The sequence below is a fragment of the Drosophila miranda genome (genome assembly GCF_003369915.1).
Source record: "Drosophila miranda strain MSH22 chromosome Y unlocalized genomic scaffold, D.miranda_PacBio2.1 Contig_Y2_pilon, whole genome shotgun sequence".
In the NCBI taxonomy this organism is placed as follows: Eukaryota; Metazoa; Arthropoda; class Insecta; order Diptera; family Drosophilidae; genus Drosophila; species Drosophila miranda.
Window position 1 is genome coordinate 13,183,582 of NW_022881614.1, and position 7,516 is coordinate 13,191,097.

Below are 7,516 nucleotides of genomic sequence, written 5' to 3' on the forward strand. Positions count from 1 at the left end.
ACTGTCTCGCTGCTCTGTCACTGCCTCGCTGCTCGGTCACTGCCTCGCTGCTGCTTCTCCGCTCTGCGATGCCACGTTGCTCTGTCGCTGCTACTTCTCCGCTCTGCCGCTGCCACGTTGCTCTGTCGCTGCTGCTTCTCCGCTCTGCCGCTGCCTCGTTGCTCTGTCGTCGCTGCTTTCCTGCTCTGCCGCTGCGCCGCTGCGCTGCTTTGCTACTGTCGTTGGTGCGCTTTGTCGCCGTCGCGTGCCAAAGTTTTAGGCGCGTCCGCGGCCATTTTCTCCGGCACGCGGTGCTGTGTCTTCGGCATCTCTCCCGTCTCTTTCTGTCGCGTAGGTGCTGTCTGCGTGGTTTTTCGCGTCTCTCCCCGTCTCTTTCTGGCGCGTAGGTGGCTGGCTGGTGGTTTTCGCCGGCGCGTCTGGACACGTGCCGGCGGCTGTTGCTTGGGGGGTATTAGAGAAACCAGCCTCAGCTGTACATAAGTCGAGGGATCAACGATTGGTGCTGGCTATTTGCCGGGACTCTGATTTTTGGCTGCTGATCACTGATTTTAAGTTTTCCATCCTTTTCTCCTGCTGCTTTTCCTGATCCGTGGCTCCTAAACATCGTTTGCCGTTTTGCTTTTGTGGTCTTGCCTTTTAATTGTTGGCTGCTGCTTGGTTCCCTTTTCACTTCTAACTGCTTTTCACTTATTCCCTATGCTCACCGACTCTCCCTCGTGTCCTGCTCGGGCGCCATCTGTAAGGAAGTTCTCAGCCGAGGTACAGCTTCTCAGTCTGTCCAGGGCCGGTCTTCCCACAGCAAAATTTGTTGTGTGAGGACCTAAGGGAGAACCGTTCGCAGCGAAAGCGCACCCGTGGGTGGATCGAGGCGCGGGTGAACCGTGCTTGGGAGCTGCCGAGACGTGTGTTGGGGGTCATGCGAGGCGGGAGGAGGGGTTTGGGTCAGGGGTCGGAAGGGTAGGGAGAGGAGCCCAGCTTAGCAGATGCCGCATGATCACACTCACATCTCGTCGCCGGTCCCAGGCGAGGTGTAGGAGAGGAACCCAGCTTTGCGGATGCCGCGTGAATCCCGACTCACATCCAGCATCGCCGGGTCCCACAGGGCGAGGGTGTAGGAGAGGGAAACCAGCTTTGCGGATGCCGCGTGAATCCACGACTCACATCCAGCATCGCGGGTCCCCAGGGCAGACAGGTATGGGGAAGGAAGCCCAGCTTGGGGATGCCGCATGATCCACGACTCACATCCCTTCGCCGGGCCCCCAGGGAATAGGGAAGAGAGGGGTGGGCTGAGGGACTCCTACGGGCGAAAGTTTCTGAACGGTGGTTGAGGTGGGTGTCTTTATTGTGGGGGAATAAATGACAAAATTTACATTTTCGGGAAACTTCTGGTTCTGTGCGTACACCCTGCCTACTGCACCGATCTATCCCCCAGAGCTCACATACGTGAGGTGGCTCACCATTGCTTTCCCTTCCTTGGGTACGGCGGCCGGTCCTCGTACGTCGGTGGCTTCCTTTGCACACCGCGGTCACAGCTGGTTTTTATTCACCGCGTCCGGCTTATTGCGTACACGCGCGGTCACGTCTAGTTTTTAAATCTATGTTGGCTTCGCCGCACAACAGGTCTGGCTTAGCCCTCCGAGATCACTCCCGAGCCTGGCCCGCGCTGGACCGTGCCAGGCCTCGGCTTTACCTTTTGCAGCTTCTCCGCCGCTTCGTGGCTGCGCAGCTTTCGGCTGTCGGCCTCGGCTGCGTGGGCGATCGGCGGCTTCTCTACCGCTTCGCTCTCTTGCATGCTGTTCCTTTGCCTTCGGCCGTTCTCTCTCTTGCTTTGGCTGCGTGGGCGTAAGAGCGACCGGCGAGTCTCTTCGTATCCTTCTCTTCCATGTCGGCTCTCTTTGCTGCTTGGCCGTAGTAGGCGTCTCTCTTTCGTGTTGTCTCTTCGCTGCTAATAAGTAAAAACGCCTCACTATTTTAGGTGTTTTCTTAGCCTATTTCTTATTTTAATTGGGGAAACTAAGGATTCATTGTTCGTTGTCTAAGTAATACTAATTATAATAGAAGTAATAAGAATCGGATAAAAAGTGATAATGAAATAATGAAATTAGATAACCAGCCGTCGGGGCGGTCCCTCCAGGGGATGGTGTCGTGGTTAGTGCTGTGGAGGCTTATGCCTTCACAACCCCAATACTCTTTTTGAGTATCGGGTATAAAAAAAACAAACAGAAAAACAAATGAATTTTATAATATATTCATATTTTTCTTTCCGCGATCGGCTCTTTTTGTGCGCGAATAATCCACTAATTTTTCCCGCAAGACGCACTTAGCACCAAGGACGCTCAGCTACAACGGTACAACAAATGAAACGAGAAGGAAGCAATTTTTGGTCGAATAACAACAGATCACCAAAATAAACGGGACACGTTGACATATACATATACATATGTAAATATATGTAATTCTTTCCGGCCATTGATTGTATTTATAATCCTATTAAATTAGTGGGTTAAGTAAGTGGAAGGCGCGGCTAAGTGGCAACGGTACAGCAACTGGAATTTCTAAGCTACTCCACTCAACGAAAAGAAGGCGAGCGAAAGAGAATTAGAAGATCACGCGATGCGTCGCTCCCAATGCGAAAACCGAACGCATCGCTGTATGCGTGTGCATGTGTGTGCAGTTGCGGTTTTTGACTGTGCATGTGAGAGCTCTATGTAAAGCCTCTGTAAGCAATAGCAACGCAATAATGAGCATAAGTATAGATTCTTGAGCGTTGAGGAAAATTAAAATAAGCGGCTAATTTCTCCACCATTTGTATTGCAAAAATGTTTTTCGAGGTTTTTAACGAGCCTGATTTGTAATGACCTCACCTCGGCCAGATTTCATTATATGTCATGTATATTCTCGATTTTTGCATATTTTATGTGGTTCTTTTTATCCTTCAATCAGCATGGAAGCTCAATTGTAAACTGTGGATTAAAATTGAACAATAATAAAAATGTGTTCGTGTAACCTCTTGGGGTGTGTACCTCTTGGCAATTTGCGTGAAAATGTTGGGGGGGGTGGTGGTGGGGGTACTTCAATTAACAACAAATTTGGAACGCGGAACATTAACAAAGGAATTGTGTAACGAACATAATCAGATTACTTGCCGTCGGGGCGAGCCATCTGAAACAGAAACTGAACGATGGTGCGAGTGGGACGGCCAGTCATGCGGTTCTTCAGCAAATATGGGAGCGGATTGTAGCGCGTCAGCATGCCCACGTTGCGGATGTCCAGGTGGGCCCAGTCGACGCACGGCACCAGCTCGTGCAGAACGGCGGCAGCGATGCAGCTGGAGGCGGGGCCACGTCCACGGTTGCTGATGTCAAAGGTCTCGTTCGGCATGATCAGTTCCTTGAAGTAGCGCCACAGGGCAGACGCCAAACGCGATCCCCCGTAAGGGCACCGGCATTCTCGAACTGCTTGTAGACGAAGTTCGAATTGCTGAAAATCCCGGCTGCTGCTCCGCCCAGCGCTGGGCAGACGGCGTAGCCCACTGTAGCAATGTCCACGACCATGCGCGGCTTGTAGATCGTCTGGGCGTAGAGCAAGGGATCGGCCATGGCCATCACACCAGCCTTGCTGACGTCCACGAAGCCGAGAGTTTTGCCATTGAGGAGGGACACCACGTCGCCAGGCTTGGCCGCCATTCCGGAGGGCATGTTCTCGCACAGCGGCAGCAGTGCCGTTATGTTTAGGGGCAGCGATAGGGCGGCAGCGGCTCGGATGACGCCCACGCAGGCGGCTGCACCGGACATGCAGCCGCGGTACATGGACAAGCAGTCCTTGGGACTGAGGCAGAGGCCCCCGCTGTTAAATGTGATGCCCTTGCCCAGCAGGAGGATGGGCTTGTCCTCGGGTGCGGTGCCGCAGTAGGCGATTTCCAAGATGATCGGCGGCTCGCAGCTGCCCTTGGCCACCATCAATAAGCTGTTCAAGCTCTTGGACTCGATCCAGTCCATGCTGCGTACCTCCACGGATACCCCGCAGGGGCACAGGGCATCCACCGTTGACTGGGCGAAGATTGTGGGCGTCATCTGATTGGCCGGCGTATCGGCCAGGCGACGGGCCAGGTTCTGCGATTCGGCCTTGAAACAGGCCCCGCATCCAGGCATCCGAGTCGGGAGAGTCGTACAGCTCCAGTTTGGGAATGAGTGTGCGGTCCCGACGGCGCTTGTTGTAGCGCCAGACGGCCAAGGCGCTCCCCTCGGCCGCCTGCTCCGCATACTCCATCGACTCCACGAATACATCTGTGCAGCCCTGCAGTTGAAGGGCACGAGCCCCCACGCCGGCAGCGACGCGAGCGTTCTCCATTCCCTCGTCGATCATCTCCAGGTCGTTGAAGCCGGCCCCCTCCTGTCCCACGCCAACCACGGCCACCGCACGGAACTCCGCATCCACGTTCATGAAGACACGGCCTTTTCCCAGCTGGCCACTCAGGCCCGTCTCGCGTATGAGATCAGTGATCTTACCCTGGACGCGATCGTCAAACTTCTCGCCGGATGGTGTCATCTGGGGCTGGCGGTCGCCCTCCTTGGCGTACACGCCCACCACAACGCCTTTGATCACCGAGTCACATTTCTCGGCGTAGTGCCGTCGCTGTTCCACATCTCTGCGTCTGGCCAGGAATGTGTGCTGGACACGCCTGCACAGGGCGTGCATCAAGCGTACAGACTTCATCGCTTAATGATAGTGACAGTCCCTAGCGCCAGGTTACGAAAGTACTCTTATTTTTCAGACAGTTCCAGACAAATTTAGCTTTTTTTCCGAATAAAAAAAAATGTAAATCTAAAAAATAGAGAGAATAGATGTGCTTCCACAGCTGATTTGAAAGGAATGAGATATCCCAAGGCTCAAACTCTGGCAGGGAAACATTGCCAACGCCTGCTGAGATTCGAGGAATTATTGAATTTCCGAACAAAACGAAGAATAGGTCTCCGAAGAATAGGTCTCCAATCGAGGGAAGTATTCCACAGACATACATTTATATTTGGCGTAATCAAAAGAAACAAAAGATTTATCCCTCATCAGAATCGGATTGATTTGTCGGCTTGAGGCTGCCAAAGACCTTGGCCGGTATGGCCTTATGTTCGAAGCGCAGTTTCTTCATGATGAGGCCCTCGTCATCGGTTTTGGTTGTGGCCTGGCCTGCCTCGGCCTGGTCTCCACTCGGCTGCTGCGGGTCCTCCTCCTCATCGTCGTCGTCGTCCTCGCTGTCGCCAATATCAATCTCATCCGGATTGACGACTGTATTTTCCTTGCCCTTGGCCCCGCACTGGGTCTCGCCGTGCACAAACATGATATTGGAGGCAGCCTTCTCGGCGGGCTTCTGCTTGGCCTCGGCCGCCGCCTGGCGGGCCTTTTCCTCGAGCAGCCGCATGGCATCCGGTCCGGAGCCAGCACCAGCATCGGCAGCCACACCATTCGTGTTCGTGTTGACAAACTGGGCAGCCATCATGTTGACCTGAGTGTTGTAGGTCTTGATCCGCAGCATTTCACGCATCGTATCCTCGTTGCCATGACGCACCTCGAACTCCTTCCAGGTATGCCAGAAGTCCGCCGTGATGCGGGGATCGCACACCTGTTGGGACAAAGCAGAAGAGAGCTTAGAATATTGACGATCCAACGGTTAAATGTCGACTCACCTGTGAGCGTAGATGGCCCTGGCTCGATCCACCTAGCCCAGCTTCGTCTCCAGCTCGGCGAATTTGACGCACATGTGGCGCATATGCTGCTCGTGCAGAGCCTCGATGGCCTTCTCGTAGATCTCCCTGGTGCGTGGCAGGCCGTAGATCTCGGCGGCCTTCTTCACGAATATGTTGTACATGTCGAACATCTTCTCTTCCTTGACGGCGGACGTGGCGCGATCGTAGATGGACATGGCATGCCGGGCCAGGCCGTGCTCCTCCTCCAGCTTCGCGTAGAGCTGGTAAAAGTACTTGGATTGCTCATCGGGTCACTGATCCAGGCACTGTTCGAAGAGGTCGCGGGCCCGCTCCAGCTTTGTGTCCCCGTAGCGCGCGAGGAACTTGCTTAGATACGAGTTCCAGATGTCGTACACATTCGGCCACTTAAACAGGGCAATGCCCTTCTCGTAGGCCCGATAGGCCTCCTCGAAGTAGTTGTGCTCTTCGAGGAACATGCCATAGTTGATGATCACCTGCGGCGTGCAGATCTTCAGGTCGATGATGCTCTCGTAGACGGCCTTGCAGGTCTTGAAGGTGCCAAAGGACTCCTCCAGATCGGCGTACATGGACCACACCTTCAGGGATCTGTGGAGGCGCGACTGCACTGTCTCCGAGTCGTCGTGATACGCCACCTTCCGCTTGGGCATGGCCGTGGCACGTTGCATCAGCTTGAGGGCTGCCTCGAACTGTTGCTGGCGCAGCTCCATCTTCGCCCACTCGCACCACACGGCGGCCAGATCCGCCACCTTGACGTACTCCACCTCGGTGCCCCGCTCGAAGACCACGCGGGCGTCCTCCACCTGGCCATTGGACTCGTAGAACTTGGCAAACTCACCCAGAGGGTGTGCAGCTTTCCCACCGCCAGCTTGGGCTGCACTGTCTGCACGGCCTCGGTGTAGGTGTTGATGATCTCCGTGGGCTTGTCCTCGTACAGGTTGACCCACTTGTGCCACTCGTGAACGTTGTGCGGATTCTGGCGCAGCAGGACACTGTTCAGCAGCAGCAGACGCCTCTCCATGAGGTATTCGAAGCGCGACAGGCGCAGCTCCACATCGATGTCGTCCTCCTCGGTGGCCTCCTCGTTCTTGGCCACCTCCTCCATGCGCTTGTTCAACGACAGCTCCTCGAACTGCGCAAAGCTGGCCTCGCAAAAGGGCTCTGCTGCCCCAACAAAGGCCAAAAGACCGAGGACCAGGGGGGCAAGGAGACAATAGAAGCCAAAAGATTGACAGAGGCGAGTGAATTCCGTAAATGTATCTAAACGATATTGCGGTTCACATTTTGCACTTTCGCACAATTAACTCAACTAATTGACATTTGAAAATACATGCGGTGAAAGGAAGTACATATGTACACATGTAAAGGACAACAGCAGGAGATAATTATAAGTGCAGGAATTTTAATTCAACCTTCAACCTCAGCCTTTGCATGGCTCTGGAGCTCGAAAGTGATTTACAAAAGAAACACTTTAGTCGGAAACATAAATTCCCCACCTCTTCACAGCACTTGACCAGAAACAACAGCAACAACAAAAATCACAATTATAAAGTGAGTCAGGGCGAGGCATACACTGTCAAAAAAACAATATACGAGAATAAATAATTAAACCCATTTTCATATACGTTTCTCCCGATATTATTCTCTAAATTGAAAGAAAACAACAGGCATATATTTTCATTAGCTTTGAACTGAAAACCTTTTAAGATAAGCCGAAGTTGACTTTTTCGGTATTTTTCGTTATTTTTATAGTCCTTGTGGAGATAATGTTTTTTATCCCCAATCGGCCGACTAAT

General features: G+C 53.4%; 2 pseudogenes; both read right to left on the bottom strand.

Annotated features, from left to right (window-relative positions):
* Window positions 1–2,874: 2,874 nt before the first annotated feature.
* On the bottom strand, window positions 2,875–4,787 carry LOC117193534 (annotated as a pseudogene).
* A 703-nt stretch (window positions 4,788–5,490) lies between these two features.
* LOC117193049 overlaps window positions 5,491–7,516 on the bottom strand; it is a 7,165-nt pseudogene continuing 5,139 nt past the window's right edge.